Here is a 22,020-nt window from a genome sequence, read left to right as displayed (position 1 = left end):
CCTTGATCCTCACAGCAGTTTTACGTGTAAGGAAAGTGCTATTAATGTCCCCTTTTAGTGGTGTACTAAAGGATTAGTAATTCTGAATAGCTTGCTCAGGCTCACGTAGCTAGTTAACAGTGTTAGAATCCAAAAGCACTTATTCACCTCCATTTCACTCTACCAGACTTCCTGGTGATATCTTTTCATTGTTTTTATTTGTGTGTTTTTAATTTTTATAAAAGTTTAGTTGAGCCAAACTGATGGCATATGCCAGAGAGCAAAATCCCAAATGTGTTGGGATTTTGGAAAGTTTTTTTTAAACTTTCATGGTGTTTTAAAATTTTGATTGTTTACATATCTTGCTGTCAGCTGTTGAAAAATCACCCCAGACCTAGTTTAGCAGCTTGTATACAAATCGTGCTCACTCAATGTTTGTTAATTTTCTATTAGATTTCTGGGTTGGGGTAGCAGCAGCAGCAGGAGTCCAGGTCCCAGAGTGAGGTCAGTCAGTTGTTTCCTTGCAGTGAAAGCCAATAGAAGAGGGCACCTGACTGAGGGTCCATAGTTCACCTGGCACAAGGGAAGGTCCATCAAGACACCCCAAAGAGCAATTTTATGGACTCCTAGACTCGGAAGGGACCTTCGCGGCCCCCTGTTGCCTCTGCCTAAGGAGCGATTCCTCGTTGCCTTTCAGTTCATCTCCTGGTACCTCGGGCCCGTCTAGTCTAAGTATCGCACCAAGGGAGTTCTGAGCGGGGGATTTCGGGAAGGGCCCCAACTTCCTCGGCTGGTTCCTTCTGCTCCCACGAGTCCCCTCCACCGCTGAACTTTGATGGTTTGCACGGCGATAGCAGGGCAGGGGAATGTAAGGTACACTCATCTTCATAATCTCCTTGAACATGTGTAGTGCTTCCCGAAGAGAGCGCCAAGTTGTGCTGTTGAAATGGGTTGGAGCAAACTTACACCCCCTAAGTTAAATTGGTTACTTTTCTGATGTATAAACGCCCGGAGATCGCGTGTGGGTTGGAAGCTTTCGCTGTGAGTCAGAACATGAAAGAGACTCAGTTAGAGCAGCGATTTGCACCGTGTGCAGCGAGAATTTCGAAAACGCGCAATACCTGACTTTTTAGTCAGGGGCGCTGACCTCTTTTCCCTTAGATTGGCAAATAAAAAAATGATGACAGCCAATGCAACAATAGGTGTCCAGTGTGAATGAATCAATATTATACTTATTTTTTTGGTCAGATTGGCAAGAAATATATTTTTTGGTGTGCCGCAGAATTTTAGTCACTAGTTTATGTGCCATGAGATGAAAAAGGCTGAAAATGGCTGAGTTAGTGTATAACGTGTTTTGGAAAGTGGAAATAATGGAATGGAAACAGTTTTTATTTCTGGGTAATAAATCAGAAAGACGTAAAAGCCAAGTAACTTTAAAAAAAAGTCAAGCTCATTACCCACAAAAGTTGGGGTCTTTCTTTTTGCTTGGGTTTTTAATTAATTAATTATTTTTTAATATATTTTTTATTTATTCATTTGAGAGAGAGAGAAACATCAATTTGTTGTTCCACTTTTTTATGAATTCTTTGGCTGATTCTTGAATGTATCCTGACCGGAGATTGAACCTGCAACCTTGCGTATCGAGGCAATGCTCTAACCAATTGAATTACCCAACCGGGGATCTTACTTGGGTTTTTGAAGCATTATTTTCCCAGTAAAGAAATTTTTAATTGAATTTTTAGTTCTCTTAGAATTGCGTGAGTTATTTGCACTATTGAATTTAATTATATGTATTTCATATAATTATATATATATTTTCCCCCTACTTTTATGTATAGGGTTTTTGTGTGTGTGTGTGTGTGTTTTAAATTTTAATAACAAAGGAGATATTCTGAGTTCAAAACTCAGTTTCAGAGAGAAGTGAGTACAGTGGGGAGAATTGTGCCTTTTGGACTTGGCTTTCTCTCTCGGCCTATTTTAGGAGCACAGGTGTTGTGGGCCTCAATTCTGTTCTGCAAACCCTGACTTCCCCTCAGCTACCTTCACCTGGGGCTCCTGTTCTTGCTTCCATTACAGTACTTACCACACACATTGCTCTCCCACCTGGACCTGTGTGTAGAAAGGACATCTCAATTCTCTCAGTAGCCCAAATGTGCCTGGCACATAGTAAACACTCTCAGCAAATGTTTGCTGAAGGAATGAATGGATTCTCTCACACCCCTGATGAAGCCTTCCTACCTGCAGGAGCTCCACAGCAGAGGGTGCAGAAAAGAGGCAGCTGGGGGTAGAGGGAAACCTTTCACTACTTTTGCGTCACCCTCACCAGAGTGGCCTTTACTGCTTTTCAAAGGATTCTTTGGGCTGTGAGATGTAATGGAGCTTGGACTAAACGGGGTTTCCTTTCCAGGTTTGAGCTTTGTCACAAAGGCCTTCTAAAGATAATGTCTGGGTCTTTGATGTTTAATTCTAGCTGAAAAGAAAAATAACTTAAGGAATGACTCCAATGATGGAAACTACAGGTCGGGGAAAGTGGATAATGCTATTAGAGTCTGGGTGATTTGGGGTACAGAATGGCCATTCTGGTAGCCCTTAAATCATACAAAGTAAATGAGTTAGCTTAGTCTGCTTGTAAGATCAACCCCGGATAATGCTGTGACTTACTGTTGGGAAACAAGTAAGGCGACCAACTGTATTGGTTTGTCCCGGACTGTCCCCTTTTTAGCAGTGAAAGTTCCATATCTCCAGGGAGCCCCAGGCCTGGGCAAACCAGGGCATTTGGTCACCCTATAAAACCCAAATGTAGGTAGATTATAATCTCTTAATTTTAATATTAATACAGCTGCTAACTTGGTCTCCAGTACCTGTGAGATAGAGAAATTATTAAATAAGTAAACAACTAGCTCAGTTTGGGAGGATGTCAGCTCTGCTATCTCATTACAATAAGGCAATAGTACAACTAGCAGAGAACTCCCAAATGTGGCTATAAAAATAACAACAGTTACATAATAAACCTTCCCTGGCTTAGACCACTAAAACATTGCCAAATTTTAGCTTCACGTGTGGAGATAATGCCTTACTTCTGCAAAGATGTTGCATTATACACACACAAAAAAAAGATTTCTATTTTTCTTGCTTAGTATACTTTTGTTTTATTTATAGGTTCCATCAGTTTTCACCATATTAACAAAACACAGTTGGTCTGTTTTTGCAGAATATCATTTAAATGGATACCTGTTGCTATTCTTTACTGAAAGCACTATACTGTGTTATTTATTTTTATTTTTAATTTTAATTTTATTTTTAAAATGTATCTTTATTGTTGAAAGTATTATAGATGTCCCCCTACCCCCACCTCTGTGGATGCGTTATTTATTTTAAAAATATATTTAATAAAGCATCCTTTCACTTATAGCTCACCTGCACTTAATATAAACTTTGAAGAGTTAGCATCATGTATAGAGATATAAATAGAGAGAGGAGATAAAGAGTGGAGAGAGAGCCACCAAATGGCTGCTGGTCTTCTAATGCCTAATGTGCTACATTTATTTATCATGAGAATATAGAGACAGCAAGACCGTTTATGAATCACAGATCAATAATAATAATACCAACCAAAGTCATACATTTAAAAAAATTAAAAGCACATTACTAAATAATGTGGATTAAGGAGAAAAGCAAATGGAAATTATAAAACATGTAAAGATGTGTGGACCCAGAAGCATTCCTTCACAAAATCTGTGGTGTAGAGTCAACATGCTCCTTAGAAGGAAACCTACCGCCTTAAATATGTGTATTAGAAAATAAGGAATGCTGAAAATAAGTTAAGCAAACTTTCAAATAAAAATATAACACCCCAGTTCAAGAATCAAGCAAGAATATCACAATGAACACAAAGAAAAGGGAAAAATATAAAAAATATACTGGCAGAAAATATGCAACAGAAAAGGAAAGTCAGCTGAACTTGAGGAAGGCCTCCTTCCACACAGAGCTCTCAGTGGCCCAGACTCTGACTCAGATGCTCGCCTCCCAGCCCAAGGGATATGGGGTATGGGAAAGGGAGAGAGCAGAAAGCCAGGCCTGTGCCTCTGCACAGAGGACCGCAGAAGGGAGGTTAACTAACATTTACTAAGATCTGCGTGTCAAGTATTATGCTAAGCAGGTTATGTACATGTTTTGGTTTAATAATATATCTTTCTAACTTACAGATGAAAGTATTAAAGCACAGGGAGGGTTAGTAATTTCCTCAGGTTCACCAAACAGTAAGCAATAGAGCTTGGACTTGAACTCTAGAAGGGCTATTAAATTGGAGTTTAATTTACAACATGTTTTCAGTTGCCATTGGTTTTAGAAACCTCTTGTTTTGAAAAACTCATACCTGTCTGGAAAGGCCATGGGACTATTAATCATTCACATTATTATTTTTTTAATCTTCACCTGAGGATGTTTTTATAGATTTGAGAGAGAGAGGAAGGGAGAGGGAGAGAGAAAGAGAGAAAGATCCATCAGTTGCCTCCTGTGTGCACCCTGACCAGGGTTTGACCTGGATATGTGCCCTGACAAGGAATTGAGCCCCACAACCTTTGGGTGTACGGGGTGATGCTCCAACCAACTGAGACACGCTGACCACGGCCAGTCGTTCACATCTGAGAGTGAAATGGTTTAAACAGATTGCTTTCCCCTTTACTCCTAGCTGACGTTACCTATATTAAAAGAATGGGGCATTTGGAATGGTTTGGGAGAGAGAATTAATTCGGTAGAGTGGGCCTGTTTAGAGACTAAGGCCCTTAAGGGAATTGAGGCAGCTGAGGTCTGGATGGGACGGTAAACAAAAGTATAAAAAGGGAAGTGGGAAGATGTGAAAGATAAATCTGAAGATTTCAAAATTCTGGCTGGGGCTAGCCCCACCCTCAAGAAGAGAAAGACAGGTTCTTCCTCTTTCTCCCTCTATACAAATCAGTCCCCTCCTCCCAGGACCGAGAGGCCCAGGCCCACAGGCTTTGCTGGGAAAAAGAGAGCTGGAAGGGACTTTAGAGTCCATCCCTCTTACTACCACCAGGTCTCCCCCACACCCATTCATTACCCTAACCTACCCCTGACCATCTTTGCTGGAGTGATAAGAAACTTGCTTCTTTACCGGACAGTCCATGTCCATTTGGGGCTTGAGCTCATTGTTAGAAAGCCCTTTCTATCATGAGCAAAAATTTTGTCTCCCTTCAACTTCCCCCCATTATTATTATTATTATTATTATTATTATTATTATTATTATTTTTAATCCTTACTCCAGGATATTTTTTCCATTGCTTTTCAGAGAGAGCAGAAGGGAGACAGAGAAAAACGTCCATGTGAGAGACACATTGGTTGCTGCGAGAGACACGTTCATTGGTTGCCTCCCGCACACTCAAAGGGAATAATGGAATCGGGGACCCTTCAGTCCCCGTCAGAGCTCTAACGCTGAGGGGAACCGGCTAGGGCTCAGCTTCCTCTCTTTGGTCCTGCTTTCGCCCTCTGGGATTGCTCAGTCTGTGTGGGATTTGTTCAAATGGAATTTGATCTGTCACGTACTGTTGTTTTTGGCTGATTTGTTAAGTTGATTAGCTTCCTCTATAAACGCAGTGCTTTTGGATCAAGGTAAATTCTGGTGATCTATCAATTATTTTTTTCAGAAAGATTTTGATTCTGCTCTATTTAAAAAAGAAAATACTCTTGACTGACAGATTCACTTGAGAATAGCTTTATATACAAATCCATAGAGTAATCCACATTAAAAAACTCAAATAAGCCCTGGCCAGTGTGACTCAGTGCTTGAAGTGCTGGCCTGCACATTGAAGGGTTGCGGGTTCAATTCCCATCTAGGCCCTGGCCAGTGTGACTCAGTGCTTGAAGTGCTGGCCTGCACATTGAAGGGTTGCGGGTTCAATTCCCATCTAGTTGCCTTTTTCCAAAGAAAAGAAAATTGTACATTCTGATTAACCAGCAATTATCTCTGATTAATGGAGAAAGGACAATTTTTCATCACTTTTACTGCTTACAGTTAGAGGTGCCTACTATTTACTGGGAAAAAAGTTACACATCTGGAGCATGTAAGAAAATGTGGTGAGAAATAAAAACAAGAAGATGGACAAGATGTTGATAGTTCTGAAAGTGAGTGATGAGCTTAGAAGAGAGTAGGGAAGTACCTTCAAAGTCCTCAAGGGAAAGAAAGCACAGTGAAGAAATTTATGGGTAATCAAACTTAAGTAGAGGAAACATAAAAACAGTTTGGAACATGAAATAATTAGAGATCAGTTTTCCTGAACCCTTTCTGAGGAAACTACTGAAGGATGAACCTCATAGATAGACAAAGAAACTATAGCAAAACGACTGATGAATGTTGGATTTCTTTTATTGTAGAACTAAGAATGAAGTAAACGTGGGGCTTATAGCTACAGAACAGAATGTAAATTTTTAAAAAGAAACAATGTAAGTTACAAACAGTCCCAATACTACCCATTTTTTTAAGCTCACATGACATCTACTTTAAGAGAACATCCTTTGTGGGGAGGCAGAGATAGCTTCAAATAGCAACTTTAATACTTCGTGGTTATATTATTTTGGGCCAGTTAACTTGGCTGAATTTCATTTCTTGTCTGTAAAATAGAGATAATCACAGTTACCTAATAGAATGTACAACAAAATAGTGAAAAGCCTATTCATTCAGTAGATATTTATTGGCACCTACCACATACCTGGCACTGTCCTAGGTGCTAGGTAAACAGTACGAATATAATAGACATGGAGCTCACCTTCTACTTGAGAGAAGACAGACAAATAAAGAAATGAAATATATTATACATGAAATGGTAATAAGTGCTATGGAGAAAAACAAAACAGGGGGCTGGCATAGGGAGTGCTAGGGGCTGTGAGACATTGCAGTTGCAATTGCATCACACCTGAAGGAGATAGTGGAACAAGCCATGTGGGTACAGGAAGGTAGGGAAAGGGCCCAGGGAAGGTCACTGCCCCAACTCCTGGCTGACTGTGGTTACTGTTATATCTCTTGTAATGACCTCTACCTATTAACATCCCTTAAGAAGCAACTCTGACCTCTACAATTTCAGACCAAGGTCTTCCAGTGGGTTCCTCCCTGGTCGTACTCTGTAACTGAACCACAAATAGCCCTGACTTGAGCTCTCTGTGTCCTACAAAGGCCCTGGATATATATGTGTTGTATCTGGCATGCTCTTAATAACAGCCCTTTCTCTCCATTCTCTTCCTAACTCTGACCCACGTGCTGGACGGCTGGGTTGGAGGGAAATCTCGAACAAAACCATTCCGCGCTGAACTAAGTTATCACTCATCACACCTCCTGATACTATCACCTTCTCCAGGCTAAATTTCTGCAACTCACATTCTTCCCTTAAGGTGAGTTAACTCTGTATCTAGGCCTCTCTGCTCAAGGAGTTAAGCGATAATTTGTTTCCTGGGTAGCTTAGAGGTACTATTAGTACAGAGGGTTTGGTCACCAACCCTCATCTTGTCCTGTCATTGTCCTTATTCATTGATTCACTTATACAACATTCATTTACCACGGATGTGTCAAACTCTAGTTGGTACTGGATATGCAGTAGAGAATGAAACAGACATGTTTCCTGCCTTCACTGTCGAAAAGAGTGTTTTTGGGTTCTTATGCAATAGACTTTTCCTATACCTACCCTACCAGACAAGAAATAGGTTATGTTGCTTCAGCTCTGTCATCTCTGCAACCTCTGTAATTTATAGAAAATGGGATTTAGACTTGACGATTATATCTGATCAATGATCTTCGGCATCAACATTTTATGATTTTAGAATTTGTTTGATTTGTATTTAGTGTACTCAGTGCTATATGATTTAAATTCATTGTATTATAATATGATGTCTAGGGGCTCCTATATGGTCTAGGCATTCAAATAAAAACAAATTTATGCCCTAGCTGGTTTGGCTCCAGTGGTTAGCGCATCAGCCAGCAGACTGAAGTGTCCTGGGTTCAATTCTGGTCAAGGGCACATACCTCAATCCCTGCCCAGGTCTGGGCAAACGAGTCATTTTCTATCACCATATTTAACATTTTGTAGGTAGAGATGTGTATTTGGTAGACTCTACTATCACACAAGAATAATAAAGGAAATAATATTTATTGCTTGATTGCCTATAAAGGAGATAGTAGAGTGGGGTTGGTAGGAGAATTAGCCCTGAAGCCGGGTCCTCTGGAGTTCAGTCCTGGGGAGGCAGGATTTATGGAAAACCCTGGGAAAGTTCTCTTGTGCCTCAGTTTCTTACTTTTGAAATGAAGATATTGGAAGTAACCATCTCAGAGTTACTGTGAGGCTCAAATGATTTACTACATATAAAGCCCCTGAAGAATGGCTGGTGTGTTGTGCATATTACGGTGTTACCTATCATTATTATTATTAGGAATTTGTGGAGTGTTTTCTATGTTTTCTCTTTATAACCTAAAACCAGTCCTAAAAGGTTAGCACCTCTATTTTTCTCATTGTGGAGACTAGAAAACAGAAGCTCAGAAATGTCCCCCAGCTAGTCAAATTCTCTGGTCTTTGTATTTCATCAGCGTTTTCACAAAGGAATTATGTTCCCCCATAAGAAAAATGGTAGAGGGAAAAATCTTAAATGAGGGGGGAAAAAAGGTATAGGGAAGGTAATTTCAAAGGAATATTAGAATCTGATTGAATAATTACTTGCTTGATCAAGATGATTAGTGAATGTTATAACCTAATATTGTCATGTCTACTTTAAAATGTATTAAAGACAAATAATGGAGGCAAAGATAAGTATAATAGTGGCTGCATAACACTCTACTGAGTATCTAATATTTGCAGAGTACCTGTCACATAATTTTTTTAATAAATATTTATTGAACTATTAGAATGTGATTTGGAATTAAAATTACCTAGTTAGTGAGATTACATATACAGAAACGGGCATTGATATGCTATTACGAGATTTTTGGGAATCAATTTGGCAATAGGCACCAAATTTTAAATATATATTTCCTTTGGCCCAGAGAGTCTAAGTGTCTGTCCTAGTAAATAATTCTGTGTCCCATGAAATGTATGTAAAATGATGTGAAAATGTAGCACTACTTTTAATTGTGAAAATTACAAACCTAAGTGTTCAGAAATGGAGGAATTATTTAATAAATTATGAGTCACCTATTTTATTGGACACTATATGAGTTAAAAAGAATGAGGGACAGTGGTACATATTGAAATAAAGGTCTCTAGAGTGTGTTAAGTGACGAAATGGTAACAGAGAAAAGTATATAATTATCTATTTTGTTCACACAGCTCAAAACTACATCTACAGGACGAATAAAAAATTCTTAGGAAAAAGTTGGAAGAATTACACATCAGACAGTTATCAGTGGTTACCTCTGGGCTAGGAAGAGAAGATCAAGAGGAACTTCTGCTTTATATTGTATATTATTTGGATTTTCCACAACTGATACATATTGTTTACTTGTAAGAAGAAAAAAGAAAAAAGGTAGCTTGCTCCACAAATATACTTAACAACCCTTTAATAAGGGTAATAGATGCTAAAATGCACATGAGTAAGCTTTCACAAGCCTTACAACATGTCTATTCTAGTAAGTAGCAGTTACATTTTAAGATTTCCAAAGTCATCATTCTTATTAAAAACTTTATTACTTGCAATGCTGTTGATTCCTGGAACATTTCCTGTAAATAGTAAAAGAACTGAATTGGCATCTGAGTGGAAAACACACAATACTAACATTCTTGTAGCATTAGAACACCTCGTCAAGGGAATTGCCTCAGGACTATTACATCGTTTCATGCTTGATCTGTAAGAGATGAAGGTGACAGTGAGAAACAAACAAAAAACCAGAAAAACCCAAATAAACAAAAGTACCATTACCCAAAAGGAGAAAGCAAAGAAACAGTATTTCCCCCCTCCTTCAAATGAGTGATTGTATCAGTGTTCGATCAGAGACAGTATTAGGTGTGGATGAGAGAAGAAAAAGTTATTCTCAAGGCTTTCTCAGTTTCGGTTTGAGGAATGTGTATCATTTCCTAGGCTGCCATAGCAAAGTATCACAGACTGGGTGGCTAAGAACAACAGAAATTTATTGTCTCACAGTTCTGGAGGCTTGACATCCGAATCAAGGCGTTAGCAGGGCCACGCTCCCTCCGAAGCCTCTAGGGGAGATTCCTTCCTGGCCTCCTCCAGCTTCTGATAGCCCCAGGTGTTCCTTCGCTATAGATACATCACTCCAATCTCTGGTTCTGTTTCTGGCTGTTTTCTCCTTGAGCGCCTCTTTCTCCCCTTCTTATAAGGATTCCAATAATATGGGCATAGGGTACACCCTAATGACCTCATCTCAACTTGATTATATCTGCAAAGACTCTTTCCAAATAAGGTCCTCAAGGGTACTGGTGGTTAGGACTTCAACATAGATTTTATTTGGGGGGGGGGGGGGCCACAATTCAACCCAGAATAGATGGATTGAAGTCTAATCAGTTATTAATAATAGTTATTTAAAATGTATGATGCTTGCATAAGACTTTGATTCAGTGGGCTTTCAAGTACTTCATAGTCATTCCATCACAATAATCTCAACAATAACCCAAAATACTCTAAGTAATTAGAGAACAGAGTCATTCCTTTGACTTAACTTTCTTAAATCACAAACCAAATGAATTGAGGTAAAAATAAATTTTCTTCTGAAAGTCTGTAGCATCTGACACTACTTTCCCCCTTCCTGGAAGTCTCCGCTTTCTTCACTTCTGTAACGCTAATTAGAAGACCTCTGACCTGCAGTGTGTCTAATGTTTCACCAAAGCTCTTTCACATTCACTCTCTTGTAAATCCATCCTTGGGGGTTATGTGTTCCAGATGAGAAAAGCTGAAGGTCAGGAAAGTTAACAAAAATTATTTGAAGCATGAGGAAGAAAACCAATCTCTTATGTCTGTAAATAAGTGTTTTCTAGACCTCCTCTCTTATTCATTGGTTCCTGTTTTACTCACTTGCAAAAAAAAAAAAAGCACAGCCTCAAAACCTTAGGAGAAAGAAGGCATCACGGGAGAAAGAAGACAACAAGGAGGAAAAAAGGCCTAATGAAGGGCGAAGTATAGACATTGGGGTATAGACAAAGTAGAGACATTGTAGCCAGATAGGGGTAGAAGTTAAAATTAAGAACCGTTCCTTACAGCATTTTCTGGTCCATGTATTTCATGGGTAAACCCAGGATACACAGTATTTATATGATTTATGTTTATGATGCTTTCATATCAAATAGGATTTTTCTTAGATCAGTAGTGTAGCTATAGTGAAGTGACCAAGCAATTACTGTAGCTACAGCCCAGAAGAGCCACAAAATTAAGTTACAGAGGAAGCAGAGTAAAGCAAGTGAGCAGAGAAAACTGAACAGTGGCCAGGGGCGTGGTGGACCATTTCCCAGTCAGAAGTATCCATCATGCTCAAAGACAGCTTATTTTCTGCTAACCTATGGGTTGGTGTAATGTCTTAGATTGTGACAAATACTTACATAGGTATGCTTGGTTTTATGATTCAAAATCTGTGGGTAAACTAGATTTTTTAAAGACATACATTTTTCCTGTTGTAATCTGAGAGTATTTTTTCTTCTCATCAGTGTAGCTGTCTTTGTCTTTTTTTTTTAATTGCAAGTGCTCTGTGAGTGCCAAACCTAGCTTAAGTAAAAGAGAAATTTCTCATAAGGAAGTATTTTCAAGATACCAAATACAGGAAGTTTCTTTAGGCCTTACAAGGAAGAGGAAACTAAAGAGCTACGGGGCCTATTCCTGGGGCGAGCTTTCTCTTTTCCTCTCTTCTGCCCTTTTCTCCCCCAGCGAATCAGCTTTCTGTGCATCTCCATCTACTCGAATAAAGACGGCAACCTCGCACTGGTTAACTTTAGAGCAGGGGTAACTTTATTTTAAGGGAACAAAAGTCTGAACAACTGTCTTTGAATTCCAGTTCCAACTTCCCCAGGAGGGAGACGCTGATCGGCTCAGTCTGGTGACATCTCATGATGCCATCACAGGTGTGGGGCTGGGTCACAAACAATAATATAGGGGCAGGAGGCTGGCTATTCTGGGTGACAAGGGCAGTTCTCATAGAAAGAGGGCACAATCCTTAATCTAAATAAGGACTCAGGAATTAATATTCTGTAAACTAATAAAAATGCCAGGGCAATTTCTATATTTAAGAGTCAACCTTGGTATGAATCCTTTTACAAAGAAAAATATTTTTAGTGAATTGCTAACTTCACCTCTGTTTTAGTTCAATGTTTTTGTAAAGTAGAGCGAAATTATCATCAACATTTTGCATAATGTAATTATCCTCACTAAAGGAAGTTATTCATTCCGGGCTTAGAGAGGGGTATAGTATTTGGGTTTTCGTGCACGGAAGTTAAACTTATCTGGTTATCTCAAGGAAAGGAGAGACCTGTTTGCCAGGAATATGTTTTTCTTGGGGACTCTAAGGAAGGATGAGAGGATTGATACAGAGACACAGTCAGTCTGAAGTGCAGAGGAGGTTTTTGAAAAATTTTTGCCATATCCAACCAAACTTTAAAATGAATAGTCCTAAGACATCTGGATGATTCAATGTAAAAAAGACATTGCTTGCTTGATATCTGATTCATAGTCCTGCCTTTGCCTTATGTTACTAGACCTGGGATAAATCAGCCTCTCTTCATAGCTACTTCCTTTCTGCCTTCAGAATAGTACATCTTCCCTATCTTGGTATGAAACTAACTAGCTGCAGGATCTAAATAGGCCCTTTGCTTGGGCCTATTTCTCCTTCCATGGACTTTCCTATATCTTTTTTGCTGTCACATTTATGTTCCCCTTAAGATTGTTTTTATTATTTCATCATTTAATGTCATAGTTTTATTTTTTAAATCCAAATGCAGGTATTGGCATTTATTTCTATTACAACTCAGCCCTAATCATGCCAGCCCACACAGTTATGCTTAATGCAATAAACTGTGACAAATCCTTCAAGATCATGAAGAAAGTTCAATATCTTTCTTATATCTCCCAGCTCGGTGATATCTGTAAATTGTCCCTACAACAACTATAACAGGCATTTAATAGCCGTGCTAAGGGTTTAAAAGTATACTTTTTCATCTAATCTTTAATACAACTTTTCAAGGAAGATAGTGTTATCCCCATCACAGTGATGAGGAAATAGAAGTTTAGAAAATAAAAATGACTTCCTTGGTGAAAACTTTGATTCAAACCTGGGTGGGCCAGACTCTCAATCTTAGGCTCTTCAACCCCTGGCCCTGGATTTTTAACCTTGGCTTTGTATCAAAACCACCTAGGAACTTTCAAAGGAGGTAGAAGCCAAGGCACAATCTCTCACACATGGTCACAGGTTTTTCTTTTTAATCTTCACCCAAGGATGTGTTTATTGATTTGAGAGAGAGAGAGAGAGAGAGAGAGAGAGAGGGAGGGAGAGAGAGAGAGAGAAACGTCCATGTGAGGGAGAAACTTGAACCCATTGCCTCCTGTATGCACCCAGACTGGGGATCAAGCACCTGCAACCCGAAACCTTTTTGGTGGACAGGACGACGCTCCAACCAACTGAGCGCCCTGGCCAGGGCTGGTCACAGGTTTTCTGCAGGTGTGGGTTTGGGGAGGGGTAGTGAACACTCACTGCTGCCAGGTTCTACTACAGCGGAAGGACAGAATTTTGCTGCATACCACTACACACTGCCCCGTAGTCGACAATTACCTGCTAATTTTTACTTTTAGATATGAGCCATACAATCAGTTTTGAATCTAAATGTGTTATCATTCAACCCACATTTCTTGTTTCTCCACCTTGTGTGAAAGAATGTTACGAAAGACTTGGTCAAATTTTTTGGTATTCTCTTTTGTCTTTTTCAAAGAATGGGGCAAACTTTCTGAAATGTTTGCCCTGGGAGAGAATTTCTAGCTACCAGGGATCTCATAAAGAATTAAAAAATTCTGCCCTGCCAGCGTGGCTCAGCGGTTGAGAGTTGACCTAGGATCCAGGAGGTCACAGTTTGATTCCCAGTCAGGGCCCATGCCTGGGTTGTGGGCTTGATCCCCAGTTGGGGGCGTGCAGGAGGCAGCCGATCAATGACTCGCTCATCATTGATGTTTCTGTCTCCCTCTACCTCTCACTTCCTTTCTCTGAAATAAATAAAAATTAAAAATAAAGTGACTAAGACGGTTTCACAAAAGAGCAACATAGAAAATAAAAAATAATAATAATAATAAAAAGAATTTAAAAATTCCCTACAGAGTGAAAGAGCTAAATATACCAGGGCAGTATTAGCTTAAAATCCTAATATTTTAGTGAGAAGAGAAGCTTTCATTATCTGATTGACAGACACTAAACAAGTCATTTCATCACTCTGTGTAAGCATATTGATTTCTCAGTTGGATAAGCCTATGAATATATATTTCCCTTATCCATCTGTCTTCCATATCCAAATCTCTAATATAGAAAGAGAATCCATTTCCCCACAGGAAACCCATAATAGTCACTAGTTCCAAGTGGCTTTTTCCTGCAAACTGTCAGTGGACAGTAACAGATAGCACACCTGGTTGAACAAACACATCATTGCAAAATACAAAAACATCACTTAGCTACAATGAATATATCTGCACTGTTTCAGAATTCTAAAAGACTTTTTTTTTTTTTTTCTCACTAAAGAGAATGTTTTTACTTCCACAGTTCAGATGCTTTTCACTTTAACCCTGACATTAGAGCCATATTCAGCACTTTATCTTCTTTTGTGAGGGCCTGTATTCTGGTTTCTACTACAGAAACAGGTTTTGTTTGCAGGAGAAGAGAACTCTCATGGTAGTTGCTGCTTGTAATTTCAGCCTTTATATTCTAAGCAGGTTTTAGATTTGCTGTTTGAGTCACAACTTACATTTCTGTTCTTTTCTTTCCTTTCGTTTAGAAATTAAAAAAAGGGGACTCTGCAGCATATTTTGCTTGTAAGATAGTAGCCATATGAGTAGGGTTCCTGGATCCAATTCCATCATGGGAGGGTGGGTTCTCCTCACACCAACAAACAGTTCTTGCTCAGACACCAGCTGGGTGTGCAAGAATTCAACTCAATTCTGACACTATCTACCCAGAGCATTAGATTCCACAAGTTAAGGGGTCAGACCTACAAGACTGCCCCGTCACCTCCTCCCCAGAATATACAACACTTCAGATGCCAACTGTAAGCTCAGGCTCTTACCTGTGCTTCTGATCAACCAACTATAGATTGGAAGTTCCAAAGGCCCCTCCAATTCAGAATGCCAATCTCAAGTAAGAGTTGCTATCTGTACTTCCGACCAACTGGCTATAAATCAGAGGTTCCTACAACCCCCTCCTTAGGTTTGATTAAATTGTTAGAATGGCTCACAGAACTCAGCGAAACATATTACTTACTAGATAAAAGAATAATAAAGAATACAGCCAGATGAAGAGATACCTAGGACAAGGTCCAGTACAAAGGAGCTTCTGTCTTTCTGGAGCTTGGGTTCCCTACCAGGTGGCACTCACAAGGAAGCATTCTAGTTCCCCAATGTGGAAGCTCTCCGAAAATAGAAAAGCTGTCCTCCTGGGTTTTTATGGAGGCTTCATTACACAATCATGATTGGTTGAGTTATTGACCATTGGCACTTGAACTTAATTTCCAGCCCCTTTCCCTTATCCCAAAATGGGGTGGGGTGGATGGGACTCAAGGTTTCAAACATCTAATCATTTGGTTGGTTCTCTTGGCACCCAGATCCCACCCTTGGGGATGTGTCAAAAAGTCACCTCATTAACATAACAAAATACACCTTGATCTCTCTCAACACTTAGGAAATTCCAACGGTTTTGAGAGCTGTGGATGATAAACACCAAATATCGTATAAATCATAATATTGCACCATAGGAATGCAATTTCCCTATAATCTCTTTCTCTTATGAGAAAACAGGACCCTAGTTCATTATTTACTTTAAAGAAGTCAGTGTGAATTCGTCATTTCCTATCGTGCTATCATTTGCTCAAAGACCTTTGCAATGCGTCTTATGTAAGAAGAAATGCAGGCGTTGCTTTGGTGAGGTTTATTTAAAGAAACCACTAGCTACAAGCTAGACCTGAATGGCAGCATCATTTGTGTATGGAGAAACAGGGGCTATAAATGCATCAATTCTTTCAAATTGTCAGAAAAAGGGCTAATAAGAAGTGCAAAAGGCCCTACTCAGTTCGTTAAAGGCTACTTCTTCGGCCTCACCTCTTATCACTGCCCCCTCCTTCACTGTCCTCCAGCCACAGTGCCTCTTCCCTGGTCCCTGAACTTGCCAAGCACATTCCCTTCTGAGGGTCTTTGCCTCTTTGCTAGTCCTTCTGCCTGAAAGTCTTTTCCAAGGTAGTCACAGGACCCGCCCATGCTCATCCTTCAGGTCTCTGCTGAAATGTCAGGAACTCTAGGAGGTCTTTCCTGGCCACCCTAACTAAAACAGCACACAGCCTCACTTTCTACTTCACTTTGCATCATTATTATTATTTCAAAAATATTTTTATTGATTCCAGAGAGAGGGAGGGAGAGGGAGAGAGAGAAACATCAATGATGAAAGAGTCATTGATCGGCTGCAGCCCGCAACCCGGGCATGTGCGCTGACCGGGAATCGAACCCAGATCTCCTGGATCCTAGGTGGACGCTCAACCGGTGAGCCACGCCCGGCCGGGCTATTTATTTTTATTTTTTATTTTTAGTGACAATTATTCACCCGCACATTATACAATTAAGACATTTTTTGTCACTTTATCAGAGTACGCAAGGAGTATGCAGTTAGTGACCACACAGCATCCTCAGCGGGCCTACAGCCTGGCACCTAGTAGGTGCTGTGCAAATATTTGTTGACTGGATGAATGAAACTCTTTGGGGCGGCGGGAGTTGTTTCTACTCCAGGGCCCGGGCCTTGCTGTCAACCTGCAGGCGGCTGGGGGCCTCATCCCACCCCCGCTGCTCCCAGCAGAGGTGACGACCCGGCCAGGCGTCCCGGGTGGCACCGGGGAGGGCGTCGCCCCAATCCCCCGCGCCACTCCCCGTCGGTCCAGAAGCCAAGAATGGGGAAGCACAGGTTTGCTGCGCCCAGAGCCTGGAAGCAGACTTAAAGGAGCCAGCCGTGCGCGGGCGGAGAACGTCTGCGCTGTGCCAGGCTGCGCGCAGGGGGCGCCTTCCCGGTCGGGCTGACTCACTCCCAGCCGCCTCCGCCGCGGGCGGCGGCCACACGCACGCCTATCTTGGGGAAGGCTGTCCCCGCCGGTCCCGCCAGCTCAGCTTCTCCGCCCGCTGCGGCCCAGGGGCAGTCCCGGGAACCTCCGCGCGCTCCCGCTAGCTTCGCGGGAGGCCGCGGTCCCGCGAGGCCCGCGCCCGGTGCGCGGCCCCGGGGGAGCGGCGCACGCGCAGTCCGGGGGCGCGCGCCCGGCCCCGCTCCCGCTCCCGCCCGGCTCCCGCCGGGCCTCAGTCAGCCGCGAGCAGGCTGCCCGACTGAAGGCCAGCTGCTGGGCTCAGGCGGAGTGTCGCCCGCCGTTCCCAGGAACCGGGTGGCCCGGCCGAGGGTGGAGATGACGACTGCGACGCGCTCCCCCGCTGCCTGAACCGGAGTGGTGTGAGCGGCAGGAAGTAGAGAGGAAGAGGCGCCGAAGGGGGCGGCAGCGGCGGCGGCGGCGGCTCGCGGCCTCCCCGGCGCTGACGCGCTGGGCCGGCGAGCCGCTCGCTCGGGAGTTCGAGCCGCCGCCTCGACCGCTCGGCTCGTGGGCCCGGACTTGCGGCGCGTCGGGGCGAGGAGCTGGAGCGGCGGCGCGGGGAGAGGCCCGGTGCTCGCCGCCGAGGGATGTGAGTGGGAGCGGAAATCGCACGGGAGGGCCCGGGAGGTCCCAGCACGGAGGACGCTCGGACCCCTGCCCGGCCCCGGGGCTTCGCAGACCTCGGCCGGCCGGAGGCGCCCGGCGGGAGCAGCGCGTGGGCTTGGGGGCGCGTCCTCGGCGCCCGCTCCGTGCGGCCGGTGCGTGTTATTGCTGTCTGGTCGCCGGGTGGGGGACGGCGCTTGTCTCTCCACCACCCTCCCACCTCCTGACCCCCTCCGTCCCCCTGCCCGTGTCAGTCAACTTGAGAGCAAGAAAATCTTCCTCTTTATGGGGAGACGACGGAGTGTTTTGCCGTTGATGTTCGCATCCACGGGTACCTGATATCCGCCCCCACCCTTTACTTACCGTCTTCAACATTTTCTAGACATCCAGACAGCCTAGAAACGAACGTGTATTTCCCTTGGATTTCTGCGGTAGTAACTTCTTCTTTTTTTAGGTTTCAGAATCAGGCAAGGGAACAAGATGTGAACTGTTTTCCTGCTGCAGAAAGCGAGGCCCTTCCTCCCCTCCCCGCGAAGGTGGGTATGCGGTCCTGGCTGCGGTCCTTTCTGGCCGCCGGGAGGGTGAGGGTATCACGAGCGGCGAGCGCGAGCGGAGGAAGGTTGGAAGCGTGTCGAGACCGGCAGGGCTCATGGCTTCTCACGCCTCTGGAAAAGGCAGAGATGAACTTTTCATGTTGGTCGGCGAGGGTATCTTGGGGGTGTTTATTGTTGCTCTTGGATCCTTTAAGAAACACATTGTTTCTTTTCTCGGCTGATTATACAAATAATGCGGCTTTGCAGCGGAAAAAAAACACGCGTCGTCGGTTACCCTTCCTCTTCAAGCAGCCAGAGATTCTTGATCTTTCAAAGAGGAACGTTTTCTAGCACTAAGAGGTACTTATTGAGAGAACACGCTAGCCGTTCTTGCTGGGGTTTCTGCTACCACATTTAAGGCTTCCTGGATGGTTTTTATCTGCCTAAGCTTGCTGTGTCGGTTGAATTTACCCAGTTTGCTTTTCTGGTGGTTATTAATCTCTCAGGAGCAACCCCTTTTCTCTGAATGAAAGGGTAGAAGCAGCTAAGGTGTGGCATACATAGTAGGAAAGAGAAATGTGGAAAAGGAAACCAGAAGTGGAAATAAAAGAGATGACAATTGCTTTTGGTTTCATAATAGGTTTGTACAAGTGAGTTGTTGAGTTACTGCAAATATTCTGATACAACACCCAGCAGATTTGAAGATGAATTATCAACCCTTGGCCTCCCTCCCCCATCCCCCTTCACCTTTTTACCACAAAGTGTGAGAATCATTTGCTTGTCTGTGCACGTAGGTATTAGTGTGTAATAAACATTTCTGCAAACTGAATGTGTCCAACATTTGCCTTAATAGTACGTGTAGTTACCTGTATAGGAAAGCTGTTATACTTGCTGACTAGATAAGCACATAATGCTTGTTTTTGCTCTAAATGAATGATCTGTGTTTGGAGTTTATAGTGTTTTAGAGACCGTTTAAGGAGTAGTTTGGGGAAACCATTTAAGGACCATTTGCTGTTTTTTCCTGGTGATCTGAGACAGCTGTGTCAGGTATGGGACGGGAACTGATATCTTTTCTCTACCTTCACCTGTCTATTGCTGAAAGGTGGGATGCTTTTGAGGCAGAATAGGAAACCACTAGCATTGGAGTCAGATCTGGGTTTGAATCCTGGTGTTGTATTATTTACAGTCTCTTTGAGCCTCACTTTTCTTAAGATTGTTGTGAAGGTTGAATAAGATTATGCATGCAAAGTAGTACGTTGCTTGGCTACTATAAAAGTCTTGGCTACTATCATGGCTGGGCAGGCCAAGGAGATTCAGAGAAGGGCAGAATGACTGCAAGGTTATCTGCCAGTGACCAGTGTTTCTTCCTCTTTGGTATAAGGAGAAAAAGGACTTTTAGGTCTTTAACTGGTTATAGGATTTTATAGCTTTTTTATGGAAAGGTTGTACTTATCTCCTTGACACTCCCTCCCACATTGTGCTGCCCCTACCAACTGTTGTGCTGCCCTCTTGTGGTTAATTGTGCTAAGAACTTTCTTTTGCTCCTCCCACGTTGGTGTGTTTTTTTTTGTTTGTTTTTTGGTTTCTTCTTAGGCCCCTCCCCTTTGTTCCCAGTTTCCCAAATTGTTTGCTGAGGTGCCCCAGAGCACCAGTGAATTCAGGCCTGAACTATTCGTTTGGGGTAGTTCACAGTTTCAACATTAAATTGGCACATTCCTTTCTACAATGTCATGTCTTTGCAAAGCTGTATTTTTAGAGGTTGCTTTGATAAAAAGCAAATACTGCATGAAAATTAATGATACAGGCAATGAGAGTGTGATGTCTGATTTAATTCCAAGGTTTGAGAAATTGTACAGTGTCCAACAGGCAGTAAGTTGCAAGGATATTAACACTTAAATGGTTTGAGCCTACCTACTTGAGGATTTCTTTTGGCCTAGGGCTCCTGGGAAAAAATTACTAAGACTGAGGACTCCTTGAATGGAGAAAGTTTGAGAACTTGTGCCTTAGCTTTTGATTGGCTTTTCTGATTAAAAAAATTTTTTTAATGGAAAAACTGCATTTTTAAAATGTTGTTCACTAATTAATACTCTCTCCACTAAAATTATTGGTACAGTTATTGATACAAGGCTAGTACCAGCTGATCATGGCTTAATGTATTTCCTGTCCTATTTAATATCTTTATAACTTCTGCCTAATTCTTTCATTTTAAAACTAATTTTGTTGCTCATTTGTCATAGTACTGGTCTTCTAGTATTTTTGACCATCTCCTCAAACTCAACATGCCCCAAATGAAAATCATTATTTTATATCCCTTTGTAATTTCCTTCTCTCCTGGTTATATAGGATTTAAATTAGGCATCATTTTAGAACTACCTCTTTAATTCACCGCTTACATTAACCCATTCAACATGTCCTGTCCATATTTCTTTTGTCACTCTATATCTCTGCTTACTCCACTTTACCACCTGAATCCCAGGACTCATCTCAACCTAAAATATTGAAAGTCATAGCAACCTCTCAGAATTTAGCATTTCTTCCTTCTAGTTTTCTTAATAAAAATGTCGCTCTAATGCTCCTTATTGAGGCATTCTCTTGTCCCATATCTTCACTGGCTTCCCACTTTATATCTACTAAATTTAACTTCCTTTTTCTGGCTTTTAAGATACTTTATCATTAATCCCTACCATATTTATTCCGCCTTTTGTCTACATACCCGCAATAAGCATTCTCTGCATTCGTCTTGCAAACCGCTTTCCACATTTTCTAGTAGCAGCTGTACTTATTCTACTTTTTAACTTTGACTCATGTTTTCCATTCTTCTTCCACCATGCCCAGTTCTGTATTTTATTGCACTACTTACTAGGTGTGGAATAACTGAGCAGGACCTCAGTCTCCTCATCTGAAAAATGAGAATTATAGTATTTTTTCCATAGGGTTGTAGTGAGAATTGAGTTAATACATGAAAAGTCCTCAAGACCAGTGCCTGGCACATTAAGGACACCTTAAGTTTTATCAATTATTTTAATTATTTATTACTACTACTATTATTATGACTACTTCCAGTTAAAATTCTATCTCATTTGTGAAACTGTTTCATAAATATTGCTTTTTTTCCTCTCTATATTTCTATAGTTCTTTTAGCCTTAGAATACCTTTGCATAGTTTACTTATATACCATGCTTTGGTTGTTTGATAGTTATTTCCCTAGTGTTAACCAAATTTTTTCAAGTTGACTATGTATGCTTTGATGAACAATACCTACATTTCAAAAAGCGCACATGCACAGAGTGCTAAGCACATGGGGAGCATTCAATAAATGCTGTGTATTAAAAAGGAACTTGAATCAGTCACCAAACAAATATTAATACATACAATGTAAAGGGTACACTACCATGTCCAAAAGAGATGTAGAAAAATATAAAATAGGTTCCTTTCACTGAGGACTTAAAATGTAATTAGAGAGATAAGTAATGAAAGTTATAGATATTTGAGGCCACAAGTGAGCATAAAAGACTCCAGAGAGGAGGTAGAATCAAATCTAGGCAAGATTTGATTTTGCATAAGAGGAAGGAACTTGTATAGGAGGTAAAGAAAGGCAAAATATGCA

General features: G+C 41.7%; 1 protein-coding gene across 3 annotated transcripts in view; it reads left to right on the top strand.

Moving 5' to 3' along the window:
• The first annotated feature begins 17,766 nt into the window (after nt 1-17,766).
• The window catches only part of JAK2 (Janus kinase 2), an 85,988-nt gene continuing 81,734 nt past the window's right edge, over nt 17,767-22,020 (top strand). For all 3 annotated transcript variants that reach the window (XM_087822678.1, XM_087822677.1, XM_087822676.1), the window contains exons 1-2: nt 17,767-17,866; nt 18,335-18,416. The gene's annotated coding sequence lies outside the window, so the exon portion shown is untranslated. The remainder of the gene's footprint in view (nt 17,867-18,334; nt 18,417-22,020) is intronic.

This window comes from Miniopterus natalensis, chromosome 12 (assembly GCF_054644295.1).
Source record: "Miniopterus natalensis isolate mMinNat1 chromosome 12, mMinNat1.hap1, whole genome shotgun sequence".
NCBI lineage: Eukaryota > Metazoa > Chordata > Mammalia > Chiroptera > Miniopteridae > Miniopterus > Miniopterus natalensis.
The sequence above is the reverse complement of the archived record's forward strand: the minus strand, read 5'-3'. Positions and strand labels throughout refer to the sequence as shown.